We start from the raw sequence: 19,783 nt of genomic DNA on the forward strand, positions 1-19,783 counted from the left end.
TATTTGTTTTCAAAATGCTTTAATGCAGAGATGCCCGTCTAATAGGGCTCTGGAGAGAAATGTTAATAAACCAAAATGCCGGCATCTTTATTTAACGCTTTTCCTTCTTTACCCTACACAACGCAGTCGATTCTGCAGAGCTCTCCATTAAAAGCAGAACATTAAAGGATTATCATTTAACACACAGCTTTCAGAATAGGTCCGCAGGAGGAAATTCATCTTGAAAGGTTTTCTTTTTCTGCTTTTTTGGAAGCCAGGTTTGGCGGCTGCACTGCAGGTATAATTCACACTAACCTATACATCTGGCCCAAGTCGGCAAAGACTCCCCCGAGAGAACACTTGCTCTACAAATCTTGGTGTGATGATACAATTTAGATGGACTTTTTTTCCCTTCTCCAGGTTGATTTTTCTGCTTTCCCACCCCACCCCCCCCCCCCCCCCCTGCTGTGTGCGAGGGAGGGGAGAACAAAAAGATCAATGTTTCCTTTTAGTGTTTAAAAGAATCTTCGATTCTGGGAAAGAAAAAAAAAAGGGGAGAGAGAGGAGGCTGCACCAAAAGTTGGGATGTTTAACTGTTTGAGAGTGGGACTTGCACCAGCTACAACCAACCGTACGTTTCAATACTACGATTCATGCAATCATTCTCAGTTAGATTTCTGCTAGACTAGGACTAGATTAAAAGAAGAAAAAAAAACAAAAAAAACAAAGACAACACATTTAAATGCAATGAACTTTGCAGTGTTGAATCAAAAGCTTCTCAAACAGATGCACTATGGGTACTTAAAGCACCCTAAGAAACGATAAACAAAAACCAAACATACCACAGGGAAACGTTTCTAGCGCTTGTTTAAAATAGGAGGAAGAAAGTTGTAGTGCGCACGCAATTCTTTGATGCACGGTTAAACCCAAGCAGAGCATTTCAATAATCAGGGGACTTGAATACAATCTATGCATTAGGTCTTCATTCCAATCATTGCTTGTGTTTAGCTCTTAGACCTGCTCGAATTTAAATGTAACCCTTCCCAAACGTGATGGGTACTACAGGTAAAAAGACACAGGGGTCAAGTGAAGCATGCAAACTCAAGTATACTGGAATAAAATCATTTTAAAACCACGTAACATTAATACCATTGGAGTTATGCATAACGATTAATTCTGACGCAAAGTTGTAAATGCTGAGCAATCACCATGGAAACCGATGGAATGTTCAATGTAGAATGTTCCAATTTTAGAACTTTGCCCCAGAAAAGCTCTTAAAATAAAATCCTGTGTTTATTATTTCTAAAAAGGAATATCCTCCGTGCTTGTAAATCTCCCAGACATATAAACACGTTCAAACTGCATGTAAAGGTCGTGTCTATTCTGAATATTTTCGGATTGGCTTTATACATTCCTTTTTTTATGATGCACAGAGGCCCAGCCACATCCCATGCATTATTAGACAGGAACGGTGGAAAACCACTAACTGGGAATTGGGGAGAATTCACAAAGGAAACGCTGATTTAAGGTCAAAATAGCAACTACTGGGAAAACTCTCCAACAGAGTTATTTGTCTACAATGGCTATTTTGTCAATTCTCCACATTCCACATTTATTGAAAACAACCCAACTTGAGATATGTTGATTTGGGATTTTAAAAAAAAAATTGAGTTTTATCAACACTCCCTTGGGCACAGAAATGGAGAATTTTCCCCCCCCAAACTATCCGATAATTCCCAGCTTGAGATGCAAATAAGCTCAGGCAGGCTTCAACCTGCTTTTCAGCATAAACCCTTAAGGACCAATACAGTCACCCAGACCACATCATGTTAAAGAAGTGGTCTTGGCGCAGTTGTACAATATGTTTAACCTTTCTTATATTCAGGGCCGGATTAACATAAGGGCTGATGGAGGTCCAGGCCCATGGAATAAGCCCATTTAAAAAAAAAAAAAAAAATATATATATATATATATATATATATATATAGAAATACAACAGTTCTCAGCACTCACGCTCAAAGTATAGGGTTGTGCCTTAAAAGGCCTGCCGGGTGCCAGACTTCCAGGGAGTTAAATTGTAGATAAATAAAATAAAGCAAGCTGCACTCACGGACTTATGAATTCAAATGGTGTTTATTCCATCGAAGGTAGAAAAAAGAAGATCGACGTTTCGGTCCACACAGGGACCTTCCTCAAGATCAAGTGATACAAAACATAGGGAGACACATGTCTCCCAGTGTCCCCATGTCTCCCAGTCAGTGTCCCTAGTCTCCTAGTCTCCCAGTGTCTCTGTCCCATGTCTCTCAGTGTCCCCATGTCTCCCAGTCATTGTCCCCATGTCTCAGTGCCCCAATGTCTCTTAGTGTCTCCATGTCTCCCAGTGTCCCCATGACTATGTCCACAAGTGTCTGTGTCCCCATGCCTCCCAGCCAGTGTCCCTAGTGTTTGTGTCCCCATGTCTCCCACTGTCCCCTGGTCTCCCAGTGTCCCTAGTGTCTTAGTTTCCCCAAATGTCTGTCTCCATGTCTCCTAGTGTCTGTGTCCCCATGTCTCTGTGTCCCTAGTGTTTGTGACCCCATGTCTCCCAGTGTCCCCAAATGTCTGTGTCCCCATGTCTCCCAGTGTCCCCAAGTGTCTCAGTGTCCCCATGTCTCTGTGTCCCCTAGTATCCTAGTGACCCGGGACACACAGACATGGGGACACTGGGAGAAATAGGGACACAGGCACTGGTATACTAGGGGACTGGGTGGCATGGGGACACTGACACTGATACATAGGGACACTGATGCCAGGCTGGCCTTCCAATTCTTTGGACAGACATGCCCTTTTTTTGGGCATGTTCGCCCTTTTGGCAGTTCTGAATCCCGTGATTCGCGTCAGTGGTTCACCATTTTACCCAGCCCATCGACTTCCTGCTTCACTAGACACTGCTGTTAGGGGGTATGGATTTACTTGAAAGATGAAAGCATAAATTAGAGAGAGATTAACAGAGTATGTGTTTTCTTATAGCTACATCCTTTGAGTTTCCCTCCAACACCAACTCAGATACATGACGCTTGAGAGCTATGACTGTTTTAGTGTTTTTGGTCGATAAGATTCTGTAATTAGGCCCCATCATAATTGTCAGCACCAAGTCCACTGGGCTCTTAATCTGGCCCTGCTTATATTGAAGGGTTAAACATGTCTCCATTAGCAGTCATACCGACAGCCACTAGGGGCGCTTCTGAAACACCAGAGTAAAACCTGATGTTGCTGCTCATGAAATTAAAACCATGTAATATTAAAACAACTGGAGTAATGCACTAAAATCGGTTGTGTAGCAGAGTTGGAAACGCTGAGCAATTGCCATGGAAGCAAATGAAATGTTCAATGCAGAATGTTCCAATTTTCCTTGCTTTCCGATGAGATGCATTGAACACTCGCCGTTCACGCACATCAGGTCCCACAATGCTCCTCCATAAGGAGCACTGGGTTTGACCAGTGATGGAGGAAGTGATGTCTCCTTGATGACATCCCGGCAGGAGGAGTGGTGAGCAGTGCAGAGGGAGACTGGGCGCTGGAAAAAGTGAGTAAAAATGCTTTTTAATTATTTTATGGCAAGTGGAGAGAGCCCTGTCTATAACTAGGGAGAGGGGCACTCTCGCGTTCGGAGTACAGGCTTGTATTCCCAATGTTATAGTGTTTCTTTAGCAATGAACGCCGTTTTAAACACAGCTTTTTCAATACCAAAGCACCGCTCATTTTGAATCACAACCCATGCTTTGGTTTAGAAAAAGCAGTGCTTAGAACATTGTCCATTCCCAAGGATAGCTGCAGAAATGCAATGCTGCGTACCATAAAGTTTGATGGGTCAGTTCTAGTTTCTAGAAGGATTCTCAGATAACCCTGTGTAAAGTTTTTTAGTACTGATCGAGATCTTCCAACTCCAACCTTTCCCCAAAAAAAAAAAAAAAAAAAAAACAGCATTTACTGTATTTCAACTACAACATGTCCAACGCCACCGACACGGACACCTACACAATAAATACTCTCCGGTATGGAACGACGATCTCGGTCTGAAAATGACTCCTGTTCCCCAGAGAAGCTGTGTGGTCACATTTGAATATATATACATATATATTGAAAACTTCAGCTTTCGATTTTCTCACATCGACCCCCCCCCCCAACTCCCTTAAAATACCCAATTAGATTCGACACACACACACAAAAAAACACGTAAAAAGACTAGGATTATCACAACCAGAAGAGATGCAATCGGTTTGAAATAAAAGCACAGTTTGAAAAATGGTGTAGAAAGAATTATTTAGCTCTTTCAATATTCCAAGGGAGTTCTGGGTTCTATGTCATAACAATACTACCCCCTAGAGGAGTACAATAGCACTGCAATCCACTGAAGATTTTTATTTTCTTAAAGTCCTATACAGTATATTATCATTACAGCAGTTTGAAAAATTAAAAAAATTCCAAACCTTTTCTATTCACTAAAAGAGAGTGTCCGTATTGTTTCAGGAGAACATGGCTGAAGGGCAGAGCTGTTAAGACTATTTAATTATATCTTAAATATATAAGTTCTGTCTCCATTTTGAAATCAATTTTAGAGAAAATTCATTTAAAACCTGCACCAGTTTCACAGGATTTGCAGCTTCTATAGTAACGTTTCACAAATACAAAAAATGACTGACATCCAAGTTATCCTGGAACACTCACTAAATTTCAGTGGAAGTGCAAACCTTATTTAACCCCTTAAGGACACATGACGTGTGTGGCATGTCATGATTCCCTTTTATTCCAGAAGTTTGGTCCTTAAGGGGTTAAGAAACTACTGCAATGCAGTGTTTATGGTACATGCAGCTGTCCAATATTGCTTCATATATGGAAATACATGAGTGCGGAGGAAAGGCAAGGCTCAGAATATTTGTCTTGCAGGGTTATTCATCAAAGTGAGAATTCAAAGTGAATTTCAAATTTTGGGCAAAAATAGCCGAACTGCAAAACATATCCAAATCAGCTATGCTTTCAGTACTGATGAAGTGAAACGCCAGATTCATGAAACGCGTTGGGCGAATTAAACAGGAACAGGAACTGCATTGGAACGCAATTTGCTGGGACTCCTGCCAGGAACCCGGGTCTACTCTTATTTGATCACAGCATAGCTCTCTGTGTACACCGGGACTTTGAGCCAACAGGATCAGCAGCAGGTGAACTGGTTTGCCACGTCAAAGAAAAAATAGGACTAATGGGTTGCAGATTAACCCCTTAAGGACCAAACTTCTGGAATAAAAGGGAATCATGACATGTCCTACATGTCATGTGTCCTTAAGGGGTTAAAGACAATCTGCCTCCCAAAAAGACCTTGTATCCTAATGTGAAAAAAGCTACTCTGCAATAATAAATATAAAAGTGGAGCGCAGAGAGCGAAGAACAAAAAACTCTTTATTAATCCCTCTTGGGGGAGAATCACACAGATACTAGACAAACAAGTAATAAAATTAGGATCTAATAGGATAGAATCGACTAGTCCAAAGATAATAGTAATATGGTCAGAAGAAATGCTATAAGTATGTGTGTGGCAGAATTGCCATAAATAGTAGCAAATAACTATGACCAAAAGGGGGGAGATACACTAAATGTAGCAAACTGAAGATCTCTAAGTACAAAAGTAAATACACTCTATAATTAGAACAAAAAGTATATCAAATGCATAACAAATATATATGTGCAAACATCTACCAGAATGCGTTTGCAACATTGCAGGAAAGAGGCCTGCAGTCTAAATAGCCAGCAATATAAATGTTAAACGAACAGTCTAAGCAGCTGTAGGAGATTTGGGGGAAGGAGTCCCTGGTATCATGCTGGTATTAGACTAGTATCTGATCCCACCATGTGTGTGGCAAAATTGCCATAAGTAGTAGCAAATAACTAGGACCGAAAAGGGGGGAGGTACATTAAATGTAGCAAACTGAAGATATCTAAATACAAAAGTAAATAAACTCTATTAGAACAAAGAGTATATCAAGTGCACAAAAAATATATGTGCAAACATCTACCAGAATACGTTTGTAACATTGCAGGAAAAAAGCCTGCAGTCTAAACAGCCAGCAATACGAACTGCCTAAACAGCTGTAGGAGATTTGGGGGAAGGAGTCCCTAATATCATGCTGGTAATAGACTAGTATCAAATCCCACCATAAATAAATAATAGGACAGTCTGAAAACAAAGTAGAATCCTAAATTAAAATCATCATCCGCTTCAGTGAAATACTCAACGCGCGTTTCGGCAAAACAAGTCGCCCTTATCCAGAGCAATTTGCGGACTGAAGGGAGCCTCTTTTTAAATGTGTTTAGAGCTCCGCCCATAAGTATGACGTCATCATTATTGTCCAATCAGGAAATAGAGGGCGGAGAAAAGTACCAAGCTCAACAGGAGTGAAGCTAATTAGAAATTTAACCCTCACGTAGCCAGAATATGAGTGGAAGCTAGCACATATCTTCTGTCTTCATAGAGTGAAGGCACAAAATGTAAAATATAAATGTAGCTGAGCAGAAGAGCTGGCAAAGGTAGTGTATAAATGGACATAACGCTACGGGTTAAACAATTGAAGCCAATATAGGGAGCAATTCCCTAGTAATCATGATAAATATCATAACAGTGGCACTACATGTATGAGTATGACACACAGTGTAAAACTAATCACTTAAAGTAAAGATGTAATAATTAAGCACAATGTGTGACTTTGTATATGTCTTAATAAACTCTATCATGTAGTGAGTATATAATGAGCCCAGAGAAAACAACATTAGAGGGGTATTCAAAATTATATAAATAGAATAATAAATTAGGGCATAGAAACATGAGCCCCACAGTGTGGTTAGAATAGAGAATAGAGTGAACTCCAAATATAAAGAGGGAGAATACATATTGATTCAAAGAGAATTCGTTAGAGTAGAAATCCTGTATTGACTTAGATAGCAAATTGAAAAGTACTCCATTAATGGTAAAATGAAAGGAGAGATGGAAAAATGAATGAATGAATGAAAAGTGAAGTAATATAATATATCCATATTCACATATCATGTAATATTGGTGCAAATAACTAATAAATCGCAAAACTGAAAAGTAGTAAGTAATGGTGGAAATAGATGATATTAATGATAATGGACAATTTATCAAGACATTGCAGTGTTTTTAAATAAAAGGGGCAAAATAAAAACCTTCATTGAGACCTTTTGGGTGAAGTGTTCGAAGTTGATAAATCCAGAGGCTTTCCCGTTGTCTCAGAAATCTGTCATAGTTGCCCCTACGTTTATCCTTGCGCACCAATTCCAATCCACAGAACCGGAGTCCCTGCGGATTGCCCGCATGGAAGTCTTTCAGGTGATGACCTATGGGAGTATCAACAGGTAGTTTTGGAGATCTAACATGCTCCTTAATGCGCTCCTTAAACGGTCTAAAAGTTTTTCCTACATATTGTAGCTTACAGGTGCAATGTAAGGAGATAGACTATACCAGCGGTGTTGCAATTAAAAAAGGATTTAATCCCAAAAGCCTTTTTCCCATCGCTATCCATAATAGACTTAGAGTCACGTTTGATGTATTTACACGCGACACAACACGCGACACGTGGTTTGCCACGTCACTGCCGGGAAGTGTAGATTGGGTAGTCGCTCACGCTTCTCCCACAGCTAGCAATTGGTGAGACCGAAGCATCTACTCTGACTACAAGGGATTTGTATTCCCTGACATGCAGTCTGAGTTATCAGCTTTGTGAGTAGTTCTATTTTACCTTTTGGATTGTAATAAATATTTTTGGATGTCCCGGTTTACACTTTTTCTTTAATAGATTACAAGTGGCTTAGTTCCTGCTGGAAAAAATGTGCACACCAGTTAAGCCATAAGACTTGCTTTTCCCACATAAATTAAAAATTTGCAGTGATGTTACTACCGCAAAGGATTCTGGGTGGGCTTCGTTCAACAAAGAATCACCTTTTTGCCTCATTCCATTTTAAACATGGGTCCCTTGGAGTTTGTGTTTGCTGTATACAACAGCTTCGAAACACAACTCGGGGAGAGATACAAAGCCAGGGTATGGACCGCTGTTTCATTGTTAATGCAACTCATCAGCATGAGGTTGGTTACTGGCTTGCTATTGAGGCTTGGAGGTACTTGCGAAGGGGTATTCAATCACGACTTTTCCCCACCGTAACCTTTTTGGTTTTTGATTCATATCTTTTTTTTTAGGCAGTGTCCACAGGAATTATTTGGTTTAGTTGTAGGTGCATTTTTTTTGGTCCACTCCTCTACCCCCCTTCACTGTTGTATTGATTCTAAGGATGCTGGAGTTGGGAGGTATGCACGTATAAAGGAATTAAATTTTACCGTGTAATATTAAAACCATTGGAGTTATGCATTAAGTTCAGTTCTGTAGCAAAGTTGTAAACGCTGAGCAATCACCGTGGAAACAAATGGAATGTTCCATGCAGAATTGAACATTCCAATTTTAGAACTTTGCCCCAGAAATGCTCTTTAAATATAATTCTGTGTTTATTATTTCTAAAAGGAATATCCTCTGTGATCGTAAATATCAGAGACATATAAACACATTCAAACTCCATGTAAAGGTCGTATTTATTCAGAATATTTTCGGATCCTTATTTGATGATGCTGCGATGCCCACCTATATCCCATACATTATACAGAACGGTCTTAAACCCAAGAATTGGGGATTGTGGAGAATTCACAAGAGAAATGCAGATTTAAAGTCAGAACGACCACTATTGGGATTCTCCGAGAAAGTTATTTTACTGGCATGGGATATATTGTTAACTCTCCACATTCCAGTTATAGTGAAAAGTTGTTTTAAAAACCTACATACGCATCCATAGATGTTGGTGTTGTGCATTATCTGCATATCTCAAGTTGGATTTTGGCAACTCCCCCTTGGGCACAGAGATGCAGAGAAATCCTGCTTTAAAACGATCCCATAATTCCCAGCTTGAGATGCAAAGGAGCACAGACAGGCACTATGTTTCAGACATCAACCTGCTTCTCTGCAGGATCTCTTAAAGGGACACTATGAACATCAAAACAACTTTAGCGTGATTAATCAGTTTTGGTGTATAGATCAGGCCCATGCAGTCTCCCTGCACAATTCTCTGCCATTTAGGAGTTAAAGTCAGTCAGTCAGCCCTAGTCAGTCTGCATGAAAAAAGTTTAATTTTTTTATGTTGGCTTACTTTATAAAGTTTTTATCTCCAGTGCTGTAGTTGAACTTTAATCACACACAAGAAGTTTCTACAAGGTCTAACAACTATTAACAGCAGTATATGAGCAATTCTAAATTAAACAAACTGTGCAGTAAGGGAAGTTTAAACATTAGATCCTACTTTACATGAAATGTTTAGGAAGGCTATGTAAGTCACATCTAGGGAGGTGTGACAAGGGGTATTTAAACAAAGTGACAACTACTAAATGACGGAACCGACCAGTGTGACTGCAGGGGCATAATCTATACATCAAAACGGCTTTATTCAGATACAGTTGTTTTGATGACTGTAGTGTGACTTTAAAATCGACTAAAGTCTCCCAGACCACTTCAAGTTAATGAAGTTGTCTGGGTGCAGTGGTCCTGTATGTTTACCCCTTCAAGGTATAACATAGCCATTTTGCAGGAAGGGCCATGCTTACCGTTATGGGCTAAACATGTCTCTAGAGGCGTTGTTGCTTGCACTGCAAGAGCAGAGTAAAATGTGATGCTGCAGCTCTTAGGAAAGCGTTGGATTCTTTGCATGCACAACACTCGCCGTGCATGATCATCAGGTCCCCTTAATTATCCTCTGCGAGGAGCACTGGATTGAGCCAGCGAAGGAGGAAGGAGGAAGCGATGACTCATCAATGACATCGCAGGGGGAGGAGGAGAAATGAACAGCGCCGAGGGAGTATAGATGCTAGAAAAAGGAGAGTTTAAAAACGATATTTAAATTATTTTTATAGCAAGTGAAAGGAACCCCGTGTATAATTTGGGACAGAGGTACTGTAGCATTAGGAATGCATGTTTTAATGTTCCTTGAGCAATGAGCGATGTTTTAAACACAGCCTTTTCTCTAACAAATCATAATCAAGTCAATCAGCGATTGGTACTATCAAATGATACAATTGCAAACTGAACCGAAGGGCTAATTTCGGCATGGAATTCCCACTATATAATTGCTGCAGTGGAGATAAAAGGGGACATTTCAGTGACAACTCAACTGGCTCCAGTTTAGGCTTCACATTAATGAAAACTGGCAACTAGCCACCCTGGATGGGGGAGGCGGGGGGAGGGGGTCAATGCACTACATGATGATACAATAGGGGATTATAGGAAATACCCTACACTAAACGGAATAAGCCGGATGCCGTAGAAAAGATGGGACCTTTGGAATACTGAAATATTCCAGTGCACAGAATATAAAACAGATTTATTTACTAAAGTCAGAATTCAAAGTGAATTTCAAATTTAAGGTCAAAATAGCCGAACTGAAGAAATTCTCCAAGTCAGCCATCCATGCTTTCAGTTGGGCTACTCTGGTCTATACAGTTGAAATTCTCAGTTTAGAGAATAACCCTGAAAATACTGTAACCGGATATGCCGTGTAGCGTAAGGAATAATCCAATGACTCTATACTGCCTCTAATTCGAGAAATAATGATTTCTACAAAGCAGCAGAAGAGAACGGCAGGACTTCAGGCCAAAAATCGGGTCCAGCAGATGTTTCTGATACTTAGTAGGTTTAGAAAACAGATGTAACACTTGCTTAAAAAGGAACAGTTGGAAAGTAGAACAGGGGAAAGGGACTTGCAGCTGCAGAATTTGAAACTTCCAATTACAGGCGTTGAAGTCGTCTATATCTGACTTGTTCTACAAAGACAGCCAGCTCACTGCAAACCCAGGGACATGGCGGTGGGTGAATCTAAGGACTGCTCCTGGCACCCGGCACAATGCTCGTTTAATGGAAAGGCTCACTTTGTAAACCGCAGGCGACACAATAACAAGAGGTATCGCCAAAAGGTAGACCCCGATTCCCCAGCTAGAATAAAGCTGCAACTCCTGTAGCACTTTGTCAGTCTTAACAAATACAGGGACACTTTAAATAACGGAACTACAGCGTAATGTAGTGGTTTTGGTGTCAAGAGATCTTCCCTGCACTCCCTCCTCATGGTCTGAGAAAAAGGCAAAGTTCCCAGTTGTCCCTAAATCCACAATAATTTTGAAATGATAATCTCAGCGAGGGGGCGAAAGGTGACCATGGCAAAACTAGCACAAAGATGACGGGTGAATGTCTTTTTCGGTTTCATTTGTTTTTGTTTTTTTAAAGGGGTGGGGGAGCACCAAATGTAAATCAGATAGAATAAACAGTTACAAATATACGTTCGTATTCAATTTAGGTTCACGTTTCCTTTTATTAAATGTGCACATCCACAGTAAGATCTTCAAAAAATAAAATAAAAAAAAAGACTGCTAAAATGTGAAAATGCATATTTTATGAAAATTAAAGGCATTAACCAAAATAAGATTTTGCAATGTATTCATAAACTGGGAAATTGTAGTTCTACTTGTGGGGCAGAGCCTGACTGACGAGCAAAGCAGATATGTCCTGAGCGAGCTCCTGTGTTCGGCACACCGATTATAGAGATAACTTTATTATCATGCCGCAATAGTACACTTTCTACATAGACTGCGACTTTGTGAATATGGGGATACCATGTTTGCCACTCTCTTCAACTTGACTGCCTAAGGACGGGGCTTGCTCTTCTGGCGCCATAGCTGGCTGTTTGAATTTAGCATATTTGCTACCCTCCGCCCACACCCCCCAGTGTCCATCTAATGCTGATAGCCAGTTGCCATTTTGACGGACCCACGTAGTTCCCAAGGTGTTGGAAGCAGACATCGGAGACTCGAACTTGACACAAAATATAAGCCAAAATATTCGATTATGGAAAAATTCTCAAACTCTGTTAGACTCACACCTCGGCTATTCATCAATTTGCCATAATAAATCTGGTGAATAAACCTTAGGTCTACTTTATTTAAGAATTTGTTTCATTAAGTTGTTGCTCAAATGACACAGAGTAAAAAATATAAATAAAAATAAAAATGCCATAACAGTAATAAAACGTAAACATATCCCATGCATACATATCAGGAACAAAAAAAAAAAGGCAAACTGTGCGTTATCAGAAAGGGAAAGAAATATCCTTTGTGCCCCTCCTCATTTCAAATACATTCATCCACCTTTAGAACCTCTCTATAAAACCTTTGGTTCTAACCCTTTATAATTGCCCAGACTTCCTGTGGCTGCCCAATCACAGTCTCCCCAAAGCAGCTCAATGAGAAGTCTTTGCAAGGCAGGTGCTCTGGGCAATTGCTGCCTCTTAAGTTTAGCTCTACTGAGCTAACCAAACCAGGAAGTAACAGGACAGACTGTCTGTCTGTGTCTGACAGATAAGGGACTGTAAGAAGGTTAATGTATACAAGTGTCAATTTCTATTGAAATCTGCACTTTTTTACAAAATTAAAAGATAAGGCCAACTCTTAAAACATAAAAGCTTTTCAGCAAGTTGGAGCGTTTTAGGGGTCTGGAGTGAGTGTCCCTTTAATTTGCAGAGTGGGCTACAATCGGATACACAGTCAGAGCAGAGTGTCTATCTCATACAATAAGACTGCATAGAAATTGGACTGTGGCATATTTTCAGTTTACCGTACTCTGTATACATGATAATGCAAGTTTTAGTTACTGTACAGAGTCACATTTAGATATTCATATAAAGATAAATACATTAACATTTTCAAAATGTCACAACTCTACAATTTAATTCGCAACAAAATTAAACTAGCAACATACAGAACAAAAAAAAAACCACTCAGCTGAGAGATTAATAGACAGACAGGTGCAGAGTTCGGTGAGTTATGAGAAACGAGAAAAAAAACAAACAAATCACACGACGCATAAGTTATCGACTGAAATAAAGCAACGTACTGTGTTTACAATGTTCTCCTAAATCTATTGCAACATATATAATGCTCGTTCGTTGGCAGTGGTTCGTTATAATCAGTAATTTCACCTGATACCTGTGTAGGTTAATAATTAAGCGGAGCTCTCAGAGATCCTCAGTATATCTTATTGACACTAATGAGAGGCCGAGCGCTTTCTTTGATCGAGCCAATATAATTGCCTGTTGAGACCTCCAGTACCAGCGCAAAATGAGATAAAGTTAGATGAAGACATTCTCCGGAGGGACATGCAGGTCTCGGACTCGTGGGTCAAGCCCCGTTCTATTTCTGCAGCAAAACCGTCAAATTCGCACCTCGCCTCCGAAAGAGAACAAGACATACATTGAAAACGTTCTGGCACTTTTAATTGTCTCGGATAGAAACATTTACAGGCACCTATTATGTTCAATGCAGAAAGATACACGGCTGCCAAAGAGAGAGGACAGATGCAGGGAGCGGATAAAGCGTCAAACACAAAAACTCGATAACAATGTTTGTGTGATAAAAAAAAATAAAAATGCCTTTTATAGGTTGTTTTTGTTTTTTGTTTTTAATTGTTTGTAGATGACATGTCATTTGTCCACGAAGTGTTGCATCAAGCGGATATTTAAACAGTCCACTAATCAAAAGGCAGAAGCACATTCAATCAAACAAAGTAAGTCTTGTCTCTTTTAAAGGCACACTCCCATAATTAAACAACTTCAGCTCAAACAAGTGGTTATGGTGGCAGGGGTGCCTGGGTACCCAATTTAGCTTAGGGGGGTTAAAACACTTACGAATGGGTTAACCCCCGTGGTCCATTAGCAGTGCCTCCTTAAATCTTTCAGTTCTGGCCCCAATGTAATACAGGAAAGTTTGAGAGTGAAAACGGGAAGAGAGTCAGCTGATGTGATCGCCCCATCACCGACCACCCATTGCAAGTAATAGTACCTACTGTAGTATAATAGGATGAGAGAGTCTGTTAGCCGCCAGCAACTGTGGGACAAACTTGGGGTTAAACTGTTCAAAACAGTGACCCCAGTCTCTAAAACAACGTCATTGAGAGTCAAATGTTAGTGTTCCTTTAACCCCTTAAGGACACATGACATGATTCCCTTTTATTCCAGAAGTTTGGTCCTTAAGGGGCTAAATATAGGTTTTGCATATTTTGTTATTACAGCGCTGGTTAACCTTAACACCCTAGACTTTTCAGTACTACATTTCCCATGATGCACAGTCAGCCTTAAAAGGGTCCCTCTAAGCACCATAAAAACTTTGGTTGCAGAGGTTATAGTGTTACGTTGAGTGCCCTATTCATTGCCCACAGTGGCGTATCATTGCAGCAATTAAAAAAACGACAACTGTAAGTCTGTCCCCTGGATCAATGCAGTCAAGGGAGAAATGTAGCTTATTTCTTTGCTGTCCAATACCCTTTCATTGCATTACACTATTTTGGATAATAATTTTATATTTTATTCAATGCAAATATATGTATATTTAAAATTTAATTATTAGAATTTAAACTTCTCTAGCACTAGAGAGAGAGGTACAGCTGTGTGTACAGTCTGGTATTTATGGAAGGATGATGCACATGTACAGGAGCCCACAGGAGGGCCGAGGTAGCTGTAAATGTCCAGCCACCTTCCAAGCAAGACGCATCAAGAAACAAAGAGGTCTTGGTTGGAGGTTATTGGGAGCGTTTAATATTTTGTTATGCTTAGTGCATTAAAAAGTAGAGGTTACCGCCAAACGAAGCAGACGTGGGCGACATGAGCTCCTGCATGGTGGACAAAACCCGGGGTAATAGCGGCGGCTATGAAGCCACGGGGCTCACGAGGGTGCACTACCCATGCTGGGGAGGCACCACGGAACCGAATCATGTAACTCCGAAGTCCGTCGAGACCAGGGGCGCAGGAAGCGATGTGCGGCCTAATGGAGACGGACGCTCCCCCCGGCCCTGGAGCTCCCGAATGACGACACCAGCACTCAACCCCCCCCCCCCCCCCTTTGGACCGGTGGGGGATATCCCAGACCCCACTGGAGCGGCAGATCAAGGCAAATGACGGACTCGACCAAGATGGCGGCCCAGCAAAGGCCCAAGTCCAAAGGCACAAGCGCCGGGCCGGCGACGCGGCCCCTGGAGGCCTTTGACCGGCTTTGTGGGAGCTTCAGGATGCTACTTTTCAACCAGGAACTGACATATTACCAAGCGGCGAGAGCGGTGGCATCCTGGATTCGACCCGTAACCCAGCGCCGCCACTGTGGGCCCCTGCCTCGAGCCCCAAGACCTGCTACCCGGCAACACAGATACCAACGCTCATCTTGGCAGGCGGGGAGGCCAGACTGCTCGGATGCTGGCACTCACCCCCTGCAAGCACAGGAGCTGGAATGCTAAGAGAGCACCTCGAGCAAGCACCTCGCCTGGCCCAAGAACGTGGGACCAACATAGCCTACTTCTACCTTCTACGGTCGCAGCCAAAACCTGTGCCACGACACAGAGATCCAATTTGCCTAGTGCTGGAGCTACATACCGTCCGCGGTACACTTCTGAGGAGACGCGACTCAAAGTTCGGACAGAGAGCTGGGAGGCGAGCCTGGAGACGCCTGGGCCTACTAACCGGGAGGCCGGAGCTCGTGAGACAACGCCCATCAGAGCGGTCGGCGAGAAACGGGACTATCCTTCTATGGACATTGGCTGAGCGACCTACGAACTTTACCTGCTGCACTGCAAACCCCACAGAGCAAGAAGCACACTGTGCCCTCCGTTCTGTCTCCATAGTACCCAGATTGGGGACCTACAGTTCTTTTACAGGCACTGTTGCTATACCTAGATGAACTACTTACAAGGATAATTAATACTTACCTCTCTGCACACCCAGTGGCCCTAACCTCCTGATACAAGCTACAATTCTAGCCTTAATGCCCCCTCCCCCATCATTAACCCGACATGACAGAGCTCTGTACTGATGTCCTTGCTATTAATGTTGATGCCTGAATTATTAGCTTGTTAACCGTGTATGAATATTTGTTCTAGCTAGTATACATATAGAAAAGACACCATCAATATGCCTAGCATATCCTGAAAGCGTTGAAAAACTCTAGTCAGCTCATACAAATCAATGTTGAATTTATAATCTCACCAGCATGTACCACAAATGTAGAACACTTACATTATCACCACAGACAGTTAGGCATGCTTACATTTCTATGTTATGTCAGCCTACTGTCTACACCTCTTCTCACCTTAATCCCAAAAATGTGCGGTCTATTCTTATGCATTGCTATGCTTGTTTTGCCTGTTACCATACTACTTGCGACTGCTGTTGGGGCTACGCAAGCATACTGTTCTTTCATGCACAACGAAAAATAAAGAATTTAAAAAAAAAAAGTAGAGGTTATCCAATGTCTCTTTATACACAAGAGATTTGTAAGATTTCCTGGCCACGTCATGTTTTGGTGGAGAGTTCGGAGGAGGTTTGTGACATTTCCCCTTTCAATAAAAGCGGTGAAGAGTCACAGAATTAAACTAAACTGAAAAGCTCTGGGAAAAAAAAGATACAAATACAATCCGTAACAGCCTGATAAAAGGACTGGTCAATTAACAGTATTTACAGCCTACAAGAGTGATCGTCTTGTTATCTTCTTGTTGTGTTGTGCAGGTAATGTGAGAATATTGCATTCATAAGGCTTTAGTTGAATCATTGATTGATTGAAAGCTCCTTAAACCTCTTACTTTCTTTAAGGGTATCTTTTGAAGTAGACAGAGGCATTCTAACTTGGTTCATACACTACGAATCAATTGATTATTGCTCGGAAGCATGAACCTCTCTTTGACATGCTTTATCTCACAGTAACGGACGGACCTTCAAATGGTGGCCTCTGATCTATCGAGCCATACTCCCCACTGCCGAGATTGATTGAAAACTGGAGACTAATTAGGTGTGACAGAATCGTGTTCTCAGCACTTTTCAATACCAACAAATTCTCCTCTCAGTGATGGAAACTGGCTGGATAATATTCTAGGGCAGAATCACATACAGAATGTGCCTGCAACAATCTTGTTTCTTTTCATTTTCTGTGGGAAGCATTGCGATGGGGTTATGGTCATAGTACACAGTTTTCTATAATTTATCTGTATCTCACGCTGCAGCTGTCTTTTCCACCCATTTTATTTCTGTCATCTGTCTTTTTTGTATTGCTCAATCAGCCTATGTCATTTTTGTCCCTTTATTCTCTGGGGTTTGTTTTTTTTTTCTTTCTAAAGTCCAAATGGCCCTGATCTCAATGGGGCAAAACCATTAGCCGCAGCATGGAACCTCTCGGACTACGAAATCCAGATATTGTTCATAGAGTGCAACAATGTCAGGATTTGTGGAGCAGGTTCCGCATAAGGCTGCATTTGGTCTGGATAAAAAAAAAAGTTTACCCACTTACAACAATAGTAGTCAGCAGGTGAATCATGGAAAAAAACACTCTGAGGTTAAAAAAACAAAAAAAAACAGAAAAAAGCCTATGGAGGTCAACATGACTCCCATATTCATATACGGGAGGAGTTATACCTCGTATATGGTCCGACCCCCTGCCGTAGGTCTACTAAACAGTGAGCAGTCACTATAGTTATATGCCACCGTGGGGACCTATAAATTACCAGGGAGAGACTTCACACAGGCCCCTCCTCTTCCCCCCAGAGGTTAGGTGCTTTCTCAATTTATAAGACATTGTGTGTATATATATATATATTTTCTATCTCATGGGTGGGCCTATTTAAATCCCACAGCCATGAGCAGTGGGTGAGGTTCTAAAATGGAATTGAGGGAGTACTAAACTGCCTCCACATTGAGGGAGTACTAAACTGTCTCCACACATGGGTGGTTGAGGCTACATAAAAATGAATGTTACTGTCCTACCATTCCCATCTATGGGTTTCTGGTTGAAGATAATAAAACAATGGCGGATAGACATGGTCAATTTCCCAACCCTGGTCCATTTTCCACTGTCCATTTCCCAACCCTTTTGAGTCAGGTGGGTTGTATTAATGTCAACGAAGGGAGGGGGGACAACAGAATTGCTTCAGCTAGGGGTGTGCGAATTGCACCGACTGATACCAGGAGGGGATGATACCAGCCAGCTGGCTCATACAGAGGGTGCCGTATTCCTTCATGTGAGGGACACACCAAGTTTTTTGGGGTTTTTTTTTTTAATCTATTAATAGTACTTCACAGAACTTCCATTTATCATTCCCTTGCCTTAAAGCAAGTCAATAAAACTTTGTGATTGTGTATCCTGCTGGGAGTATTAAGTTCATATTTTGTTTAAAAATGATGCTTTGTACTTATTCCAGATCCTATACTCTGTATAAGGTTCAGAATCTGAAAGCACTGCTTTTATACCAGACACCAAATGCAATCTTTTTTTCTTTTACCCATTTTTAATCCAGTTCAGTATTGTTTTCAGTAAATGTGTCAAAATAGCTAGAGTTTAAAAACCGTGCAATGTGGTCATTGCCTATTCGTCAAAGGAACACTCCAAGGACAATAATGTCTACAGACTGCCTAGTGACCTGGCGCCCTCCTAGTGTAAGTAGTCAAAGCATTACTGAATGGTTTGACAGCTCACCTGTGGTCCACTGGGTGCCGTCACCTCCTCTCTGTGAAGTCCAGAAATCATGCAAACCACCTGAAAGTGAAGAGGATAGAAACCTAGTCAGGAATTCAATGGATCAAGGAATTAAAGTAGCTAAAAGGCAAGGGATTTAGGGATTTAAAAAACAAACAAAAACATCAAAACAAGATGGCGTACATTCAGAGATTCCCAGTCAATACAACATAAATAAAAAGTAAAAACCTTTCAAATAAATAACGGCAAACTCAAAATCTACAGAACATCAAACTGCTTTTAAACTTTAAAAAGAAGAGAGAGAGAGGGGGCGGGGCAGGCCACCATGCGGAGTAATCACATGAAAGATCAGCTCCTGTGACATTCCCCCTATTTGGTCCCAAAAAACTGGTTGGCTCCTCATCTTGTGCTGAGACACGGAAGGCAACTGCACTACAAGGTGCTGTTCCTGAGAACAGGCCAGTAACTTACTTTTGGACCCTTCGGGGGAGAAGAATCTCTGTGGCTGAGGCCTACTTGGGCTTACCCAGGTGGTGTGTGGGGCGGACAACTGCCCCCCTGCTATCCTGCCGATGTGCAAATACCGGTCAATCAGCTCTGGGTGGTACTGGCCCTGCTTCCCCCCCTCCCTTTGGGCCGGTGGGGGTCATCTTAGCCTACCCTGGAGCCCCACTGGCCCAAAGCTCTCAAAATGGCAGCTGAGCCTGATGAGCACTCCACGGAGGAGGTGATCTCCCTCAGGGCTCATGATGCCCCTAACAGGCAATCCTGTGCAATATTATCCGAGCCATGGCTCACATGGCTCCTGAGGCCCGTCCGAGGGTGCTACCAATAGACACTGAGGATCCATGCGGAGGTCGACTACACACAAAGCAGTTACCACGGGGAGCAGGCTGCTGAGACCCATAAAGCTGAGCTACATCATCAAGTACCGGGAACCGCCTAAGGTTTCTGCAAAACTCCATCTCCTCACCACATACAACTCCTTCAATACAGCTCCCACTGCATTGCTACCACCCGACATCAGAGGTCTACACACTCCTGAAAACAACTTACTTGGTTGTGATAGCGGCAACTGGCCTTAGAGTAAAGCTTGGGATTGTGTCATGCTGGTGAAGGGGTTCAGCTAATATCTGCTTGGGGACTGGGGTTGCCTCTCCTTGGGCTAATGAGCAGCTA

General features: G+C 41.8%; 1 protein-coding gene across 2 annotated transcripts in view; it reads right to left on the reverse strand.

Moving 5' to 3' along the window:
* DAB2IP (DAB2 interacting protein) overlaps positions 1-19,783 on the reverse strand; it is a 586,435-nt gene that overhangs the window by 465,980 nt on the left and 100,672 nt on the right. The window contains exon 1 of one of the 2 annotated variants that reach the window (XM_063432815.1): positions 18,605-18,622. The exons of the other annotated variant lie outside the window; for it this stretch is intronic. The gene's annotated coding sequence lies outside the window, so the exon portion shown is untranslated. Of the gene's footprint in view, positions 1-18,604; positions 18,623-19,783 lie in introns of those variants that run through there. 2 annotated transcript variants of the gene reach the window in all.

This window comes from Pelobates fuscus, chromosome 9, assembly GCF_036172605.1.
Source record: "Pelobates fuscus isolate aPelFus1 chromosome 9, aPelFus1.pri, whole genome shotgun sequence".
Classification (NCBI taxonomy): domain Eukaryota; kingdom Metazoa; phylum Chordata; class Amphibia; order Anura; family Pelobatidae; genus Pelobates; species Pelobates fuscus.